Source organism: Cyanistes caeruleus, chromosome 1 (assembly GCF_971803275.1).
Source record: "Cyanistes caeruleus chromosome 1, bCyaCae1.hap1.1, whole genome shotgun sequence".
In the NCBI taxonomy this organism is placed as follows: Eukaryota; Metazoa; Chordata; class Aves; order Passeriformes; family Paridae; genus Cyanistes; species Cyanistes caeruleus.
Genome location: NC_141701.1, coordinates 41,504,812 through 41,525,397, shown reverse-complemented (window position 1 = coordinate 41,525,397; position 20,586 = coordinate 41,504,812). Strand labels below are relative to the sequence as shown.

General features: G+C 34.4%; 1 long non-coding RNA gene across 1 annotated transcript; it reads left to right on the top strand.

The window, feature by feature from the left end:
- Nucleotides 1-11,435: 11,435 nt before the first annotated feature.
- LOC147655453 (uncharacterized) lies at nucleotides 11,436-14,939 on the top strand. The gene is made up of 2 exons (XR_015279274.1): nucleotides 11,436-11,581; nucleotides 11,678-14,939. It is a non-coding gene; the product is annotated as an uncharacterized LOC147655453 (long non-coding RNA).
- Nucleotides 14,940-20,586: the final 5,647 nt, after the last annotated feature.

The window sequence follows — 20,586 nt, the reverse complement described above, 5'->3', positions numbered from 1 at the left end:
TGCCTCCTTCTAGAGACTTAGAAATCTTGGCTCCCAATGCTTATGAGTTTAGAAAGATGTGGGAACTTTATATGCAGGTCTTGCTTTCAGTAGGAAAGGTAATACAAGTTAATAAGCATTAAGTAAATTAGAAAAAGTAAGGTAGGTACCCATAACAACAAAGAATTAGCTTCCAGTCCTAAGTCTTAATGAAGATGAAATTGTTTCCAATGGTGTGCTAATATCTGAAGGAAACCACAGGATCTTCAATGAATTGTTGAATCACAATGAAATTGCAAATTGGTCTTTATTCACTTTGTTATTGAGTTTATATATATATATGTAGTATTTTGTTATTGAGTGTATATATATATATATATATGTAGTATTTTTGTCTTCCTTGTCATAAAATAAACCTTGGTTTCTAAAGAGACCACAGCCCCTGAGAGGAACCCCTCCTTGGATCTGTGTCTGAGGACTGCTCTTTATCCTCAGTGGTGCTGAGGAAAATTCGCACTATGAAGAGAATGAGAGACACGTGCAATGAAGGTACAGCTGTTTATATATCTATAAGGTTGCAGTGGTTTCCTGTGCAATCTGCCACAACTTTGTATCACTATCCACAGTACTTTGGGAGTGTTTATCTCCCAGACTGCATTTTCGTTCAGCATGACACAAGACTGGAGGCACCATCAGAGCATCCTGAGGTCCAATGGCTGCATCAGAGGTAGGAGCCAAGAGCCAGCACCACAACAGCTCAGAGAGGAGCAGGTCAGCTGAGGGTCCCAGCCTCAGGGGCTGGGTGGCATCCTCTTTGAGATTTTGAATTTGAGGATGGACATGGACCCATTGCAAGGCAAGGCAGGGCTGTGGGGAGCTAGAGAAGAGCACTTCTGTAACATTACTCAGGCAGAGGCTGACAGCTCTGGTGACTGACATGGGTTCTAAGAATCTAAGCAGGACAGGGGAAGCACAAGAAGGGAATTCTTTCCTGAATTTGTAGTTTAATGTACATTTGATGTAGTCTTTTTTAAACCAGATTGGTTTGGTTTATGTTGGTCATGAGTCTACTTTGATTGTATATCTGCAAATTGAAGGGGACCAAGAGCTTAGTAAAGCTTTCTGGGGAAGGGTATGTGAGTTCTTCCATGCCTTGACAAAACTAAATTCTTTCTTTGATTATTTGGAATTGTTAAAGGCTTTCACAGGTTTGAGAATACAAATATTCTAGATTCAACATGACGTGACATAATTACAAAAATATTTGACAATTTCAGTCTCAGTTGTTTTCTTGTTTATTTCCATCTACCAGCAGCAATGAGATTCCACTGATATCAGTGGAGAAGTGGTATTATGCATGGTATGATTCAGGTCAGTGTAAAGTCTCACTGGATTTTAGTGGTAATGCAGCTACCATAAATAATGCGTCTTTGTTACAGTAAACTGATCATAGGGCCAATTAAGGCTGAACTTCTGTGAAATAATATATTTACAGTCAGTAAGGTACTACTTGTTCTAATTATTTCATTACACAATTAGCAAGATACATTCTTCTCTAATTTTCTTATACTGAATCAGGTGATGGTTAATGGCAACAGCTAGACAGTAGTCTAGGTTATTGTCCAAAGCACAACTTAACGTGTGTTATAGAGGAAATCAAAAGAAAACCATCACTGCAAATGTGATCAGTGATATCTCCAATGTTCTGTTTCTTTCATTGTTGAATGCCGTAATTTATTGTTTCTTGATGAAAAAAACTTTGCAGTCATAACTAAGCAACCAAACAACCACACCCAATGGCTAGATAATAATTTTAAAAGATTTTAAATCATTTTATGTTCATACTTCCTTTAAAATACCTACTTGCTTATTAATGGTTCCTGTGTCCACAGAATTTTGTTAGTTCTTTCATAACTTTAAGACTATTAAATCCTTTTGCACTACTTTAGGAACAAAGACATAAAGGCTAATTTAAAAGAAATGCTATGAATTGTTATAAATACGCATTAATTGTCTGCACTACAATATAGGGAAACCCCATAAAGCAGAAAAAGACATAGAAACATGAAATAAATGTAAAATTAGAAGGTGAGCTTACTAAACTGGAAACACATACAAAAGAATTGTAACTATCAGCTCACTATTAGATGTATGTATATGCATGTATGTATTTAAACTATTTTAAAAATCTGTAAAGGAGCTTTGTACCTTTTCTATTACTTAATGAAATTTCTGTGCATTGCTTATTGGATTTATTAATAAGGGCTTGTCTTTGTCATGATAATGTCTCTGACTCCTTCTGACATGATGTTTTCGTTTTGCAAGTTAAAGATTGCATGCTTAATTAATTTTTATAATAGCTATGATAAGATAACCATTATACCTTTGGCAAAATGTCATTGGGAACATTTTCACTTAAAAACCAGAAATGTGAAGTGTTTCTTCGACATGTGAAGTAAATGTGACTTGTTTTTACCTTACTCTGTACTGACTTAAAAGAAAATTGTAAAGCCTTTATACTGCCTTACCTCCAATCTTGGGAGCAAGTTTGACTTCACAGAAAAAAATCTTTTGGACTCGTAGCACAAAAAAAATACTGGTCTCAACGTTTTTTAAAAGGCACTCTATTACTATTTAGTGGGAGTTAGTCATGTTCTAAATAAAGATTTTCAAGGTTTTTTCTTCTCTGCAATTGCTTTTGAGTTCTTATGGTTACTCAGATTCTGTGCAAATCAATCATTTTTCTGGATCTCTTTGTTCAAAGTTTTAGGCTTCCAAGATGAAAGAATTATTCATTAAGCAAAGATTATATACTTTTCTGCTTTTATTTTTTTATGCTCAGCAATGAGCTGAGGATATAGGCTACACGAATACAAATACATCTCTACCTAGTAACACTTAATTTCTTTATTTCTTCTCAAATTCTTGATTCGATATTTTCCTCTTTTTATAAAGAGTGAGAAATAGAAAAGCGCAGGCATGCAAAAGGACTTGTTGCTTGTTCATGTCACACTTGGTGTTGAAAAACTTTAATATTATTGAAACTTATTTTTTGAACCATCATCTTACTTAGGAACCTATTGTTTAGCAACTTAAGATTAAATATTGATTAAAAATATTTAAGACCTGTAAAAGTCTTAAATAAACCCCTTAGAATGGCTAAGAGTTTAAATGTAGTGTGATAATTTATATTAACTTATGCTTCTCAAAGACATCACAGAAAAGTTTTAAGCTGTTTCTGAAACATAGTGACATTCTAGTTTGGTTCAAGTTTTCAGAGAAATCTTCCCAAGCAAAGGGTAGTCAGGGAGAAAGCAGGAGAATTCTTCTTTGAAGCCTAAGAACTGGACAATTAAGTTTGGCAAATGCAATAAGCAAGGTAGGAGTTAGCAGTGTGGCTATGAACAAGAGGGATGGGATAAAATGGGGCATACCAGGGACGACAGCATTTGGCCAAGAGTAGTGTAGCAGGTGAAGAGAAGTCAGTGGGGTAAGGCAAAAGAACTGACATAGTCAGCAATGTTGTAGACTGGGAAATTGATTTTTTAGTCAGCATTCTGAAATAAAATGATTTGGGCAAAAGGTATGAATACAAGGGCAGTAGTCCAAAAGTTCACAAAAGAAAGATATAGGTGTTCCAATTCTATGTAAATCACTATATACAGCTGACCTAAATAGAAAACTTAGCAGTATAAAACTCTTAATGTGGATCTTTAATCACTGTCCTGTATTCCATGAGGGTATAAATTTCATCAGCATACATGAGGAAAACCCTTTAGGTAATTGCTTGCTCTCATATATATATATATATATATATATATATATATATATACATTTTTTTGTTGTTGTTTCAAGAGAAATCTGTACCTAATTAAACACTCCTGGTTTTAACATGTAGTACCAGAATAAAAATGCAACATTTTACAAATTATAAAATTCTTTTGCATATTTTTGTAACAGAAATGCTGTAATTGACAAGCAGGCTGTACCACAGGAGAAATTATTTACAGTGCCTGTGTGCGTTACAAAACGTTGGTCTGGTAGGGATGTGCATCATCACTTAACAGCTGAATGAAAATTTTGTTATACCGAGCAACTTAAAGTAGATGGTAAAAGACCCAAACCACACTTTTATATTATTGGTGCATGAAACTGAGAAAGGTCAAAACTTGGCTGCACAGCATTTGTTTGAGGGAAAGAAACATCAGTGAATGAACTACCCTGGTCAAAGCTATAAGCACATCTCTCTGAACATTCAGTGGAAGTGAAATATTTAGTGTCAGAGATTATGCTTTCACACCAGAAGCTGTCAGATGAACCCTTATATCCCATCTTGAGGCATCAATTGATAGATTTGGAGTAGTCCTAAAAGCCTCTTACAGTAAGACTTACTGAAAACACTTCTACTCTAGCTGACTAACCGTAAGTTAACACAGCAAGTAGCACAGTTTGTATCCATGATCCTTCCCAAAAGGGAACTTTGACATTTGTATATATTTTCATGTAGATCAACCAACTAAACTGGGTAATACCCACTTTCCACCCTGAGACATTCCATTTAAAGATTCAAATGTGTTTTATAACTCAGAGGTTGAAATTCATTCCTGGATCATGGATCAGCAGGAGATCATAGGAGAAAAGTTGTGGGTATATGGTATTTTAATTGCTAAAAAATGTACATTAATACTTTCATTCCAGTTTTCCCAGGGCTGTTAAATGAAAACTTATATTAAATAGAAGATTATTCTTTCTGAAACCCTGTTTTAGTTTCCAGTAATGTCTGTAAAAGATATTCTCTCCTTGAAGCCCACAAGAGTACTAGAATGTTGTTGACAATTCTGCCCCCACCCTCCAGATACGTTCGTAGCATATTGGGCATGGGGATGTATTCAATTTACTCTTAAGATACATAGTCCCATTTAGCCAACATTAGTCCCAACAGCCAAACCATCTGTTCAGGTGGGGAAAATAGGCTAAAAAAATCAGGGTGTTTCTTTGGCTTCTTGCTGAATGAGAGCTTCCCACTTATGTTCCCTTTTTTAATTTGGGAAAACAGGTACAGTATTTTCTAACAGAAATAGAAAAACTTTATTGACATAAAGTCTTATCATATTGGCATAAATCAATGAGAAAAACAAAAAAAAAGAACCTTTTGCTGTTCTACTTGATAGAGTTGTCATGGCAAGATTGGATCTATTTGATTTGTGGCTGAGATTTTCAGTTGCAGAATCTGGAGGACAGTGACTAAACTCTGCAATGGTATATGCAAATATGACTGAAAATGAGGACAACTGTAAAGATTTCAGGTAGAAGGTATTATGGCTTTAAAGATGGCATCAAAATTGGTGTCAGTACTCTGCTTCCCTCATAATTTCTTTATTTTTTGTTTTATTTTTTTCTTTCTGGTCCATCTGTTTAATTAATTCATACTTTTTTTACCTCTTCTCCTGCCAGGACCACTAAAAAGGCATTATTCAAAGCTTCAAAAGATCTTCATCTCTGCAAAATAAGTCTAGCATTTTCATTTGCAATGAAGATGCAAACTTTTCTCAGCTGGATTTTTGTGGCTCAGCATCAGTGAGTTTCTAATTAGGTAATGGGATTAGGTAAACCAATCTTACCTCAAAAGAGAGCACATTTAGAGCTAGGCCCACTTCCACGTGGCATTTTCCAGGTGGTTGGGGTTTTTTTCTGCTATTTTTTTTCTTACGTTTATAGAATTAAGGTCAATTTGTATTATTTTCAAATCTGTTTATTGAGGATATGGGGAACACTGATAATTTATTAAAACTGATGTTATCAAAATACCAAAGGATAGTGAAACCTAGAAATTATGAAGATCAAAAGCCACCCAAATTCTTTTAGGTAGGTGAAGGCATTCATGGACATGAAAAATGACCGTAATTTACATATTCTTTCTGATACGCATATTTATGACTATTTATCAGTCACCTCATAAGGTGAAAATTTAGCAGTCACCTATTTAAAAAGAGTACTCTTCTTGAAACTGGAGAGTAACCATACACAAAATAAAGGATGATTTAATGTCTCATCATTTAACACGTCATCTAACTGCTATTTTACAGTATATGAAAATAGATCCTCTCTTTGGACACATTCGGGGGAATTTTAAAAAATAATCCCACATATTATATTCTAGTATTGGCATGGGCTTTTAAATATCAGAACATATAATTTTTCTGAAAAGTAAAAGCTACATTTCTAACTACAATGGAAGGTATAGAGGAGGAAACTGATTCCACGCTTGCAGTCCTTTCTTGCCAATTTTCCCACCACATGGACCCAACTGAGTGTTGGAAATTGTGCCATTCCTATACTTCCTGTGTTTCCATTAATGATCTTGCTTCCATGTTCTCTTGTCAAATGAGGACACTATAGATGTATTCCTACCACTTAACTAACTCCATGTTTTCTTAGTTTTTTGAAAGTTTTGAAATGAAACTTCATGAATATCTGATTCTTGCTTCGTATGAGAGAACGACAGCAGGAAGCATCAGCTTTCTCCTCAGCCTTAAGTACCTAAGCTTCCCTATTCAAGGCTGTGTCCTTTAGCTGTCAACACTGAGTGGCTGAATATTGTGAGAGATGCTTATAGAGTAGCAGGGTGCTTTTTCCCTCCATTTGTTCACTCCATTGTTTGCTTGCTGAGTTGTTCCAGGCACTTTAACAGTGAGTCAGTGTCTTCTAAAGAACAGAAGGGCTCCTGGTATTTTTTTTTATGTGTTTTTTTTAATAAGATTGGAAGTTGTCTATAACACATGCTCTCTGCTCCTGTGTTAAAAAGTCTATATAAGCAGGTATCCTGAACCATTTTGCAAAGTGGTTGTGCAGAAGCTTTGAAGTGTTAGAGGAGCTTTGAAGTGTTACAGTGTTCAGCCAAAACAACAGTATATTCTTCTGCTAAAAAGACTTAGAATATCTTCTTTTTTCAATCTGTTCAAAGTTGTGAAGTATAAAATAGACATACTTTAAAATACTTGTGTTGGCTTTGTCCAAGCTGTACAGCAGAGATATTTCAGGGACTAAGAGCAGTACTGACATAATGAATTAAAGACAGGAGATCATCCTTTGTGTGGCCAGTAATGAAGAAAACTATTTAGAAATTCAAAGTGTCTTTAACATCCTCAAGTTATCTAACACATAGAAAATCAGTAAAACATACATAATTATCAGATGATGAAAAACATTAACTTGGTTTTGGTGGATCAGACTGAATTTTACATCAAAATCACAGGCACCATCATTTAAAAAGTTTCAACAGAATGGTAATTAATGAATTTGATATACAAAATAAAAAGCCTACTGAGTCAAACTAAGCTGAAGAGCATTGGGTGTGTCTATGAGGGGAAAAAAAACCCCACAAAATATTGCAGTCTTAAAGATTCAGCCAGGAAGAAAAAAACATGGGAGAGAGGAGTGTTCTGGAATTTAGTACATTCATAATATACCTTGCAACCATGAAACCAAAATTGTTTTGACTATGTATTCTACCCAAATATTTGTTTATTCAAACTACCTAAAATTGTCACAATAACATATTAAAATCCCCAGACCGAGCAAAATTACAGAGAGCTGATGAATTTCATTGTCATACAGATATTATTTGGAAGTAAAAAAGGCAGGCTTTCCACATTGAAGCTAATGTTTCTCTCTAATAGCAGGGATAATGGGATTGAAAAGCTCCTGATATAGCCATTGCCAAAAAATACTTGCTGTATAGCTCAGACTCTCTCTGGTACAATAGGTGCCAGTATGTGTTGATAAAAGATTAATCATATTTATATATAATTAACTGTTTGTGGAAAATACATCATACCAGATCTGACAGAATGAGAAGGGTGAGTCTGCCACAGTTCCATGTCCTCAGGTTCACCAGTTGCAAGGCTGAAGATGCATTCCTGGCAGACACATGTACACAGATTCAGCATGCATAAATAAACATGTACACCTTAGCTGGCCACAGAGATCACAGGCAGATGCACAAGGCACTCGTGCAAACCCAGAAAGCGCCAATTTACTCATCCTCCTCCCCAGCTTGGCTGAGCAAGGTGGAGCTCCAAGAGTGAGAATATATATGTGTGTACATACGTTATATATGTACAAATATTGGATACATTTGTATACTGGTCTGTACTTCTTCATCCACACATGAGCTGGATAGGATTCCTCAGGTCCCATAGCCAACTCAGAGGTGGTTCCATACATTAAATTTATAGCTCAAAGCCTTATGAGAATACTACAGTCTGCTAAGTGGCATGGATAAACAGTGACTTGATATACAGCAAATAGTTTTCAAATTACTGAAATTATTGCTGGAGACAAATGACATAATGCTTTCTGACAACAAAAAAATTAGTTCAAACCAATTGTTCAGATTTTTTGGTTATATTTTTTATACTCTTAGAATGCTGAATAATGGCACACATCAGACTTTAAATTTAAAATAAATTTCCCTGAACAGTCATTCTGTCTGCATTCATATTCCCATTATCTTGATCTGTGTTCATTACAAACTTGTAGTGCTGTTGCAGCAGGTCAATGTCTTGTGACAGCTTCTGTTTCACAGCTGCAGTTTCTTATTGATGAAAATAAACTTTTCTCTATACACAGATATCCATTTTGCTAAACTGAAGAGCAGTAAAATTCAATTTTCCCAAAAACTTCAGAAGCAGATTGTGTGTTTCATAGACAGGCACAATGGTTGCATTGCTTCAAGGGGAAAGGCTTGCAGTTGGAGATTGGTCACTTTTGTGGTGTTTGCTTGCTCTCAACAGGGAGATAGAAGGACATCTTTCAGATACTGCAACTCAGTAAGCTGCCATGTTTCCATGTAAGATGGAAACCTGAATCCAGAATCCCACTCTCAGTCTTTCTTCATCATTTCTTGACCAGACAAAAAAAAATGCTGTAGAGCTCTGTGGCTCTCTAATCGTCTTCTTATAACATCTGTGCAGCGTCAGGGTAATGGACTGGGGGCTCAGCAAGTTTAGACTGGAGAAGGAACAAAAGTGACTGGTGCTCTCTCCCTTCTCAGATGTTTCCTGACAGGATATGTGGGTTCTTAAATCCCATGGCCCACTTCTAGACAATCAACCAGCCAAACCTTTCCACTTAAACGTCTATTCAGGTTCTACTTCTTACTTCTCCTGGCACAGTTCATGCAAGTCAATATCTAGCTCTTGAAGTCATAACTTGAAAACCTTCTTCCTGAAATAATCATAAAAATAACATTCTATAAGAACTAACATGTTATGAGAATCAGAATGAGCAGGACCAATGGTATGGACAAGTCCCTTTGTACAGCAAATATGCATGGAAGAGATCTTCCAGTCTCGGTTTTCATCAGGGACTGAATACGTGCAGGCAAGCTGTTCAACACCACATTTCTGTCTATTTGATAGAGGCCAGCCCAATTATCCTGTAATTCTGCATATAGCCAACAACTGAGAACAGATGTGAAAGAACATCCTGAAAATAGAGTGCAGTGTATATCATATTTACATTGTCATAAAACTGCATGTGCAATCTTGTTTTCAAATAAAGATCTGTGAGTCTAATATCTTGTAATGTTACAGGGAAGATACATCAGATGATCTGGAATGTCCTGTTTATATGGACGAAATTTAAAAATGAAAAATAGAAGTAACCCTGGAACAAATAGAATATATGCTTTGCCTACATTCAAGTCCCAAGCACGAGTGAATATTGGAGATTACCATGATTTCATGCAAACTTAAATTTTTCTTTACCTGTATGAAGATCATAATTTCCTTTGTGAATGTTCTGTACAGATCAAGAATAATGAATAAAAAGTAAAATCAAACCACCTGACTAAGGAAAAAAAGGGGAATATTACTACCGAATTATTTATATTTTAGAGATATCTAACAAAAGATAGTTGACTTTATGTTGTATAAACACAGCAAGGTTTATATCTATTGTAAGATAAATAATAGGATAAGGGAAACTGAGTGTGAAGCACACAGAAACTCCTAATATTCCTTCACTACCTGTTGACTGTTGTTGCTGTGGTTTAATAGACTCTTTACAACACAAAGTGCAAGGTAGAAGAAAATTTTGGGACGTTGAATGAATATACAGGAGCTACTTTTGTAAATTTGTCTTTATTTTTTAATTCTTTTTAACTCCAAGAACTTAAAACCTGTGTTAACAGAGATTCTGAGTATAGACAAAAAGCAGAGGTCAATATGTGGTAGTTTTTCCACATTGAGTTCTCTGACCAATTGTCAGGAAAAGAAAATTAAAAAAAAATAGAAAGCCAGGTACCTCATAATAACTGTATTACTATATACAAATTAGTTAAATTAAATTTTCATTAAATTTAACAGTGTAAGAGAGCTGCGACTATAAGGTAAAGATAAATTCAATCCCTCTAGGCATCCTCTAAGCAAATGTTTGCAGTGGCTCATAATTTTAATTTTGTAAATTTGGACTGCCTCCGAAACAAGGGAATTTTCTGTATTTTTCACATGATTGTACTAGTCTATCCATAAAAAATAGAACTTTTTCCATAGGCCAAAATAAATACCCTACCTGTTAATGCCTCAACTCAAATCACATTGACATGTTTATAGTGTGTTATAAAAATGAGGCAAAATTGGATACTCTAACTGTATGTATGTGTGCACAGTAATATCAGCATTATAAACTAGCTTGTGTTTGCAATTAGAATGCTTCCTGTTAGTGGAAGTAGAATCATTGCTCTGCTCTGCTGAGCAGATAAGAGGATTTGCCACTAATCCACCAGTCCCTACCCTACTTCCCTACCCACTCACTTGTTACTATAAAGTACTTTCACCTGAGCCTGTTGGGATAACGCACTGGCTGAGATGCAAAAGATGTTCTGCAGGATGCAGTTTTTCCATATGTCTCATTGATCCCCCATACCTTCTGTTGAAAGTTAGATTCCCTCAAGACACCTGTGTCTGGCTGGAAAATATCTGGCTTTGAAACTAAGGAAAATGTCCGTAATGCCTCGTGTAAGGCTGAATGCCGGGGAGGAAAAGTGAACTAGATCATTCTGACAGCATGATAAATGCATTAAGCAGCATATCTTCAAGCTCTTCATAGTGATGAAATGCTATATTACTGAAGAAGGTAAAAATATGAAGGGTTTTCTCCTCTTCATCTTTTGATTAAAAATTTATTCAAAAGACTGCATGTGCCACGTATTGGGAAGCTCCCAGCTCTCCTCAAGCCTTACAATATCAGTGCCTTAAGGTAATTTTAAGGAACAAAAAGGAGCTGTGCTAATCATCAGAGCCGTGTTTTATTCAAAACCAGCAGGTATTAATCAGTTGGATTTGCTTAACAGGTGAATCTCATTAACATAACATGTGGGAACAATTTCATCTACTGATGTTTTCTGAATCAGGGATTTAGCTATAAAAGCCATTTTAGGTTTTTAATTATTTATTTATAGCATGCAGACAATCTCCATGTTGCTGTTACAGTTCATATTCTAAGAAGGCACTTTCTAAGTCATTATGGTTATCCTTTTAAAACTCCTGCCTTTTAATGTTTATAAGGAAATAACAGCATCAGGAACTTATTTTAAAAAGTTAGTATTATGTGTTTCCAGTGTGACTTGTTCTATAAACAGTTGAAATGCAGCATATAAGAAAGGGAGCGTTTTGTTTGTTTGTTTTTAATGTAGAGAAGTCTGATATGGCCTGAGAACTGAACCTGGAGCCATTCTGATAAGGTGATTCAAGGAAATCTCAATAAATGGCTATGGTAAATTTAAAGGTCTGCTAATTCAATTGTATGCTTCTTTGTATTTTGAATATAAGATAAAATGTAGCTGTGAAGAGAACTGAGAATGTATTCCCCTTTTAGCTATTTCAAAACCTGAACTGTTTTATTTGTTGTCTCACCTTTTGATATAAATTCCATTTAACATGCATTTAAAAAAGAAGTAGTGGTTTGGTTTTATACTTTTCAGAAAAAGTATAAGTGCTATCTTCTCTTTAAAAATGTGGAGGGACTGAATGGTAACACACAGATACTCTGGGAAGACAAACAAAACCACAGAACTATACAAATGCTTTAGTGGTAGAGATTAACACACAAGAAATGTTCTGCTTGAAGAATTAAATCAAGGGCAAATAAGGCAGAATAAATGTGCATCTTATTTTCATAAATCCTTATTGAAATGAGAAAGAATTACAAGAAGCTGGGAATGAAAAATGGAACTTTAAAACTGGATATTTTGGCAGAGCCAGCTGCTTCCTCCTTGTTCAAGTTTGTTGCATTCTTAGATGTAGGTGTTGCATTGTCTATTCAGACTAGAAGACTGAGAATTTTAACTGGATTAAACTGATTAGTATGCAATGTAAGATCAGGTTATTTTGGTATAATAAAAGTAAAATTTGTGGTAAACAAGTAGTTTATTTGGTGACTATGTCTGTGTTAACTCTACCCCACACAAAACCAGCACAGCTTCTGCAAAATTTTTTTTTATATGTAGTTTCTAGCACTTTTTTTGGTATATATAGCACATCCTTCAGATTTATATATACATTATTCTATTTATATATGATTTATAATGTTTTAATGCACATAACCTCATGCACTATATATTGCTTGTGATGTGAATACTTTGGATACTGTATAGATGTAATATGTATACAACATATATTACAATAAGGTAATGTGCATATATCTATATAATGTACACACTCATATAAATATCTTGATTGAAACGTGTATTTTAGAGTACGTTGCTATTCCCTAGATTTGGGTGCCTCAAATAAGGTTGTCTCATCTAACTGTAATAACCTGTGAGAAGTAGTGCCAGCTTTGGCACTGACAAATTTGATCTGGGGCCAAGAGTGTTTTCGAAATATAATTGTAAATAAATAGTCAGCTGGACAACAGGATCACGAATTTTTAAAACCTGATTTAATTTTGGTCTCACCTGCAGTTGCACTTAGGTTTTCTGAAGACTCTAAGTGTCCAAACCTTTTGACTAACTCCACGGGAATAATTTTAAAATACCTGACATAACATACCAATATGAAAATGTCTTCTCCTTTCTTTACCTAATTACTTGTTTAAATGCAAAGTAACTGATTGTTGTTTCTGTTGCAATGCAAGTCTTGAATTTCTGGGCAAAACTTTGCTCTACTAAATGCAATACAAAATGCTCTCTGTGTGAATGTTATTTAATTTTTAATTTTTTTTTGTTATCAGAGATGTAAATTTAGTACCAAAGAATTAAATCAGAAATAATGTGAAGAAGGGCAGGATTTTGTATGCATTGTTACACATTATGTGCCTAATACTGTGCTATAAAGCTTTCTGTCACAGTGACCTTCACATTCTGTCATACAAAAGGAATTATTCCACATAAGACAATGTAATTTCTTTCTGAGTTCCCTCCAGAATATCACATTCAGAACACTTTTCCAAATTTTTTGATTCTGAGTCATATTATTTTGAATATTTGCGTAAATCTTTGAAGTTACCGTGTCAGTATCTAAAGCTCCCTTTAAGTTTCCATTTCAGTCATGTTGATGCTGGGCAGTGCTGATATTCTTGTGATCAGCCTGCATTAGTTGCTTATAAAACATGTTTCCTCAAACATCTTATGTAATGAGGGTGCCCCTTGCATTGAATGTTCCTGGGGAAAGATTAACCAAAAATAGTTCTATTTTTTTTTTGTTTCTGCATACTGGATAATTTAAGGAAAACATTTCCATTTTCCAGGCACTGTGAAGCTGCAACTAGGGTTTGAAAAAAAATAGAATTAATCTTTTGAGCTTACTGTTAAAAAAATGAGTCCTAAGACTGAAAGAAATATTGTATTTTATGGACCAAGTAGAGTTTGAGAAGAAAACTTGCAAGACTCCAACCAGTGTTGAATATATTCTACGCTGTGTACTATGCTGGGAAGAGCCTTCTGTACATCATCACTTGTTTTCTTCATTTCACAGCCTTTTTGCCTAGTTGGGCATCTGGAAATTTTGTATGCTTACAGCTGTGCAGATAAAATCATTGCTTAACCTTTTATAGAGTCCTCTGAAATGACTTTTAACCTAATCACTTATGCCTATGTTCTTAAAGATATTTTGTCAGCAAATGCTAAAATAAAATACACTTAAATTCCTTTTTTTTAGAAGATTGTAAAAGACCTGTGCCTTCTCTGCCTTTGGACCCATCTAGAAAATGAACGTCGACATGTTACATCATCTCAGAAAAGCAGTCAGCTGGGAGTGAAGTTTTGGGTGGTTTTTTTAAGCTTCATTTAACAAAAGAGAGAATAAAATGGTCTAAGGCTTGCAAACTGAAAAGAGAGAAAAATTGGTAAAGTCACGATTAACTGAGCACTAGCCTTATGATGTACAGGACTGCTGCAGTCATGGAAATAAGTTTGCATCCTCATACTTATGCAGAAAGGAATAAGATCATGACAGTACTCTTCCTGAGTAGTTAATTTAAAAACTGTTTTCTCTGAAGCACTATTGCATGGAAGAATGGATATATATCATAACTGTACAGATATGGATAAATATGTGCACTTGGATCAAGTTTCTTTAGTGCCTATACTTGACACAGCTATGTGTGGAACAAGAGGAATATTATCTAAACAACTAAAATTGCTCCAGTGGACAGTTTACCTGCAGTTGACAACTGTAGCTTCAAAAACTGTGTATTTGAATTCTTGAGAAATGAAATGGATAAGTTTGTGTGAAATCTATAATCTATTATATTTTTTAAAAAATAATCTTTTTTACCATTATATTTTTTTACCATTATATTTTTGAATATGCAGAAATATTTATTCTTTGTTAAGTCATAGAAAAGACAAACCTTTGGCAAAGTTATGATGAATGTTTCCAAAGTTCTTTAATAAAGATACTCTGCTTTTCAAACAGCTAAGTATAAAATACATTAAATGGGAACATCCTTGTCAATGAAATGAATTATATTTTGTTTTCAATTATAATTCATCTTCTTTTAACCCAATATGAATTATGGGACTTGTTAACTTCTTTTAATTATATTCCTTAAGTAATTCTCTCCTAACTGTATGTGCAACAGATATAATCACAATACATATTGACTTAAATAGTTAAGAAAACTTTATTGTTTTGGTTTGCTTTTATGTTCCGTTTTTGGTAATGTGCTGCCAAAACCCCTAAAAATGAATATATCAAAGGACCAGATGTGATAGGGCACAGAGCAATTTATTCTGATGAAAGGTGTCCCTGCCCAAGGCTATGATGTTGTAAATGGATGATCTTTAGGGTCACTCCAATCCAAACAATTATATGACTCCTTGATTCTATTTATCTGAGTTTCTTCCATTTAGCTATAAGAAGTAATTGTCCACAGCTTTTTATAGGGTTATGAAGTACTAATGCATGTTCAGCTCCTTTTTGCAAAACCAAAATAATGTAGGTCTTTTACCTGTGGATATGAATGTCCTTTAAAATACAACTCTTACAAAATTGAAGCACCTCACCTTAAAATGCAATTCACTATAAAAAACTGTATCTTCTGCAAAATTTATTATAAAACAAAGTCCTTGAGGACACTTATTGGATTTTAAAAGCTTAGTGCAAGTAAGGACTTCACTCTCATCTCCATCTGTTCTCAAGACCTAAGACTTAAGCTAACTCCCATCTAATCCCATTTTCATGGAGCTTCATATTCTAAATTATTTTCTTCTTGGATATCAAAAAGATAAATGTTGACTTTTTAAAGTTTATTGCTATTCATGTCTGAATTCTGAGTTTGAGTTCCAGAAATAGAAACTATTAAAATTATACTAATTTATACTAAAAGAACATAAGAGGTGATGTATTACCAGCATGGATTCCTAATTACATAACCTTCACTTCAGGCTTACATATTCTTCAGCTGTGGTACCAAAGGTGTCTTTGACAGTACAGAAGGCAGCAAAATGATGGAGACTGTGAAATGTCTTATACTTTTTTTGTCAGTGGGATCCAAGAATTTCCAGAGCTTGGAGGGGGTTCTGCTTTCTATTTCCTGCATTTGCTTTAAGAAAATGGGATTTTTTTAATTTTTGTTTTTTGCCAGTGTAATTTTTATCAGCATGTACACTATTACCACCAATATTTTAAGGAAATAAGTTAGATTTTTTAGATGGGAAAAGAATATGTAAAAACAAATCTCCTCTATATGCTCAGAGTGAAGAACTTTCTTCTGAGTTTGATCACACTCCAAGTTTATCCAGCTTGGTAACCTCCTGGCTATATGACATGATTTCAACCATATTACTTTTAGGAAAACAGTCAGTGCTGGTGCCAGGAGCAGACAGCTTGAAGGTAGCCCTAGCACTGATTGAGACTATGAACAGTGGTACATTTGCAGCTGAGGCCTCTCTGAATGACCATATGGATTTAATGGGGCTCAGCAAGGAACAAGCTTGTCCTGTTTGGCACAGCTATATCAACTCACTGTAGATGTAACCAGGGGTGGCTTAAAGCAGTCCTGCCAGTTACCTCTAATGAGGTAATCCAAGCCAATCCTAATCTCATAAAATTTAAACTTGCTTTGTCCTTTCATTGATTCTATAAAAACTTTAAAAATTAATCATTCAATTCTATCCTTGCTCAGCTTCTAATATACAATTGGTATATGAGGGTTGAATGACTAATTTTATCTCTTTCCTTAAGATAACTTCATTCTCCTGGGTTTACAGCAAAGAAGAAATCATTCTGCTAGAGTCATCTTTTGTTTCAATCTTCTAATACTGCTTCTAGAAGCAATTCAGACATCTCCCACTTTCCCCACTGTAAATCCTCACTTCCTCTTTGACTTCCCCACACAGACTTCTCAGAAAAATTAACACACTGGTAAATTACATACTTGGAAAAACAGGATTTATGTTAACTTGACTTTCATCATTCTTCTCTATAGATTTATGATGGGAAAATTTCCTGTCTTTTCTGCATTCTGACAGATATAGAAAGAAAATCAGGTAAACATTTTTATAGTTAAAATACCTGACTTCTTAAACCAGAGGATTCCTAATTTTACCTTTATAGTATATTTTCTTGAACATATATTAAAAATAATCTTATCTGCTCATATGTAATCATCTAAAAGTTCATAAAATAATATTTAGGATAACATTGAAAAGACACCTTTTTTTTCTGTATAAAATATTCTCTTCTGGCTTTTTGGAGTATGACTGTTAATACACATCAGGGTACTCAAACCAGGACAGTAGCTTTGGCAGAAAAGGATAAAACTTGTCTTACTCCAAAAGAATTAAAAAACAGAACAGAAAAAGTACACTGGAGACAAGGAAACATGAAACAAACATTCTGGTTCTGGATACTATTAAAATGTGCCTTGACATTTGGAAAAAGCATGTAGAAAAAGCTTCACCTACCATTTTCCCTTTTTTTAAACAACAGGTTTTGCAGAGAGAAGAGCTCTTACCTGCAAAGTATGGGTTTTATTAGAACAGTAAAAGGCATGAGTAATACTTTGAAGAAGCTTAAAGTACCTACAAAAACTCAAGGTAAAACAGAACAGGAATAAAAGATTTTGTAAATAAGTCTTTCCAACCATGTTATTCTTTTGTGTGTGATTACTGTGAGGATGTGAGGGACAAAACAGGTAGCCCAGAGAAACTGAGGATGCCTCATCTCTGGCAGGGTGCACAGCCAGGTTGGATGAGGCTTTAAAAACCAGCTCTAGTGGAAGGTGTCCCTGTCTGTGGCAGAGGGGTTGGAACTAGATGGTCTTTAGGGTCCTTTCCAACCCAAACCATTCTATGTTTCTTCTCATGGGTTTATTCCCACTTTTACTGACTTTTGAATTGCAACAAATTTCAGTTTCTTCCATCTGCTTCTTTGCTGTACACAGGAAGACTTCCCAAGAGAGCAAATGACCACAAGGTAGTAAGAAAGTAGTTATGGAAAGTGCTCCTTGACATAAGGTATGGGAAACTGGTTGCCACTTATTCAATCTAACATGAATCTAAATAAAATAGTAAAATTGTTCCTGTTTACCACGAGGTTAAATTGGATATTTTCTTTTAAATAATTGCAGAAATATTTTCCCTGGATAAAAAAAATCCTCATGATTTTTGCTTCTCGAATTTACATCTATTTGGAAGGAATTTAACAAATAACTGCAAAAATAAAGATCAAATCACTAGAAAGGTTGTAACCAACTTTGTAGCTCTAGAGAAATTCAAATTTAAGTTTTACTTTCCACCCATTTGGTGCTCTATCTTCAGCACCTTCGTCTTCTTCAACCGAGTCTTGCAGAGGAACATCTCTGTGTAAGTAATTTATATCAAATGCTATTAGGTGATCGTTGGCTTGGAAGACTTTTTTTGTTGGGTCTTGCTCCTTTTTTTTGAGATTTTTATTTTTCTTTTTTAAAGGCTGATTATTAATATATTAAGCAATATTTTTATTATAATGTGGGATTGCTGGTATGATCAGTTTATGTCTACTCCTGTGTCTGTTTCTCCCAGAATCTGGCTATTCTTTGTAGAATGTTGACAAAGCAGATGATGATATCAATTTGAATGATTTAATATATCCAGTGCTGTAAAATAGCTTGACAGTCTTTCTGTTCTTCTTCTATTGGTTTTTCTTACATAAACCCTTGCAGGTGAAAACAAGGACACCTTTAATCATCCTTGAAGAGAGGATTTTTTTTTCCACAAAGTGTGGAATTTAGATTTAATTTTGAAAAGGGATATTGCTAACCAAATAGAAAAACCTTAGCTGTCATTGATCCTACTATAAACCTAAAAAATGTAGGCATTTTTTATTAAGTTCATTGAAAATCCAACCACATTAACCACTTTACAGTATCCTTTTATCTAATAATTTCTCCCTTTGGGTGACACACAGAGAAGATAATTATAAATCATAGCTATACATTTCAGATCTTCAAAATTATACTCACCTTAGAGTTCATTTTATTGCTTATCTATCCAAGCATGATGAATCTCCAAGACATAAGTTTAAGTACAGCTTTGGTTTTAAACAGTCTGAAAATAAATAATTCTGCAAATAATTAGGTGTTTGGAAGCCACTGACAGAGTAATCATGCCCTGTTGTAAAATAAAATATATCACATAGATCATATGACACTGGAGTGTTTGGAAAGGAAGATTGATCTCCATTTTAGTAAAAATGTGGTAAAGGACATTTTTCAATCTGTAAGCTTTTCGTGAGAAAACCCAAGCAATACCTCATTTCCAGTCCCTTCCCATTAGAAGTTCTTGGACTCCCTCTCTATCAGCAGCCTGTAGCATGCCAATTAAAATAACCCTTTAAAACATATTACATAGCAATAGAAAATAAAATATTGATTTTTATTTCTATAAAAAACCCTGTTGTTTCAAAACTGGAGAAGTTTTTGACAAATTTCACATAAAATTTGTAACTTTGACCTCTTTGTTTATTGCATATTTTCATATCACGTACTCTGTAAAACACTGAAAACCTTGACTCATTTATCTGTATGTTTCCTTATTAGATAAAATATAATATATAGTGTTTTTAAATTGTTTATGTATTCTACAGGAGATTACCTGTTTTAAACAATTATCAATTCTAAAGTAAACTTTTAAATACCTCTGGTTTCCTTCCTGGAGGTTACTTAAAACTAATGTAGTTCTGCAAGTCTTTCCCTAAAATGGTTATACTTCACAGAGAGAAACACTTCTCTTGATTATTACAAAACCTACCACTGAAATCCTACTGATTCCTTTTCTTGTGTGTTAAAATGTGTTGGACTAAAGAACCTAAGAATTGTACTTTCAAAAAAGGTTCCCTTTCAACTTGGATTTTCATTTCCTGTTGCTCATGTTGATCAGTTATTATGAGAATGAATAGGTGAACTTAAAAGCCTGTGCTAAAATTGTTTCCCTCCTTAGTACATCCATACAGGGAAAAAGCAAGAATAAGGGATTATTATTATGACCATCAAGTTAGCAGCTTTTAGTCTGGCCTTTCCTGATTGTAATCAAGCTCCTTATCCTGACAGAAAAAAAAAAAAAGAAAAAAAGAAAAAAGGCAAAACTGTGTACTGTCAAAGAAACAGTGGTTTTATGATTTTTTGCACATGATTTATTTATATGAAAGAAAATTTTATGATTTTGTGTTAATTATGTTACTTACTTTGGCCCTTTACTAAACTAGGCTGTTTACTGATTTACTGCAAGTCACTGTCTAAATCTATCAGATTATTTTAGGAATTTCATAGAAATCACATAGGCAAATCAGTTTTGTTGCTCCAGAAATGCTCTTCTCAAGAAATAGGGTTAAATGGGAAGTAGGAAGAAATTAATGCTGACATGAGCTCATATTCTTTGACAAAGCTTGATCACCATTTAATCATTTGACAAGCACAATTTTGCAATTTTTTCAGTCCAGATAGTAGCTTTCCTGGCTCATTCAGTTTAGCTTTCCCCTGTAAAGGCAAAGCATTAGTAAATAACACCACTCACTTTCTTCAGCCATTGAAGTAATAACATTTAATATTGAACATGTCAGCTTTCAGGGTCAGCCAGCTCTGTGGCTTTTGTAAAACATTGCTAAAGAACAGATGATATCA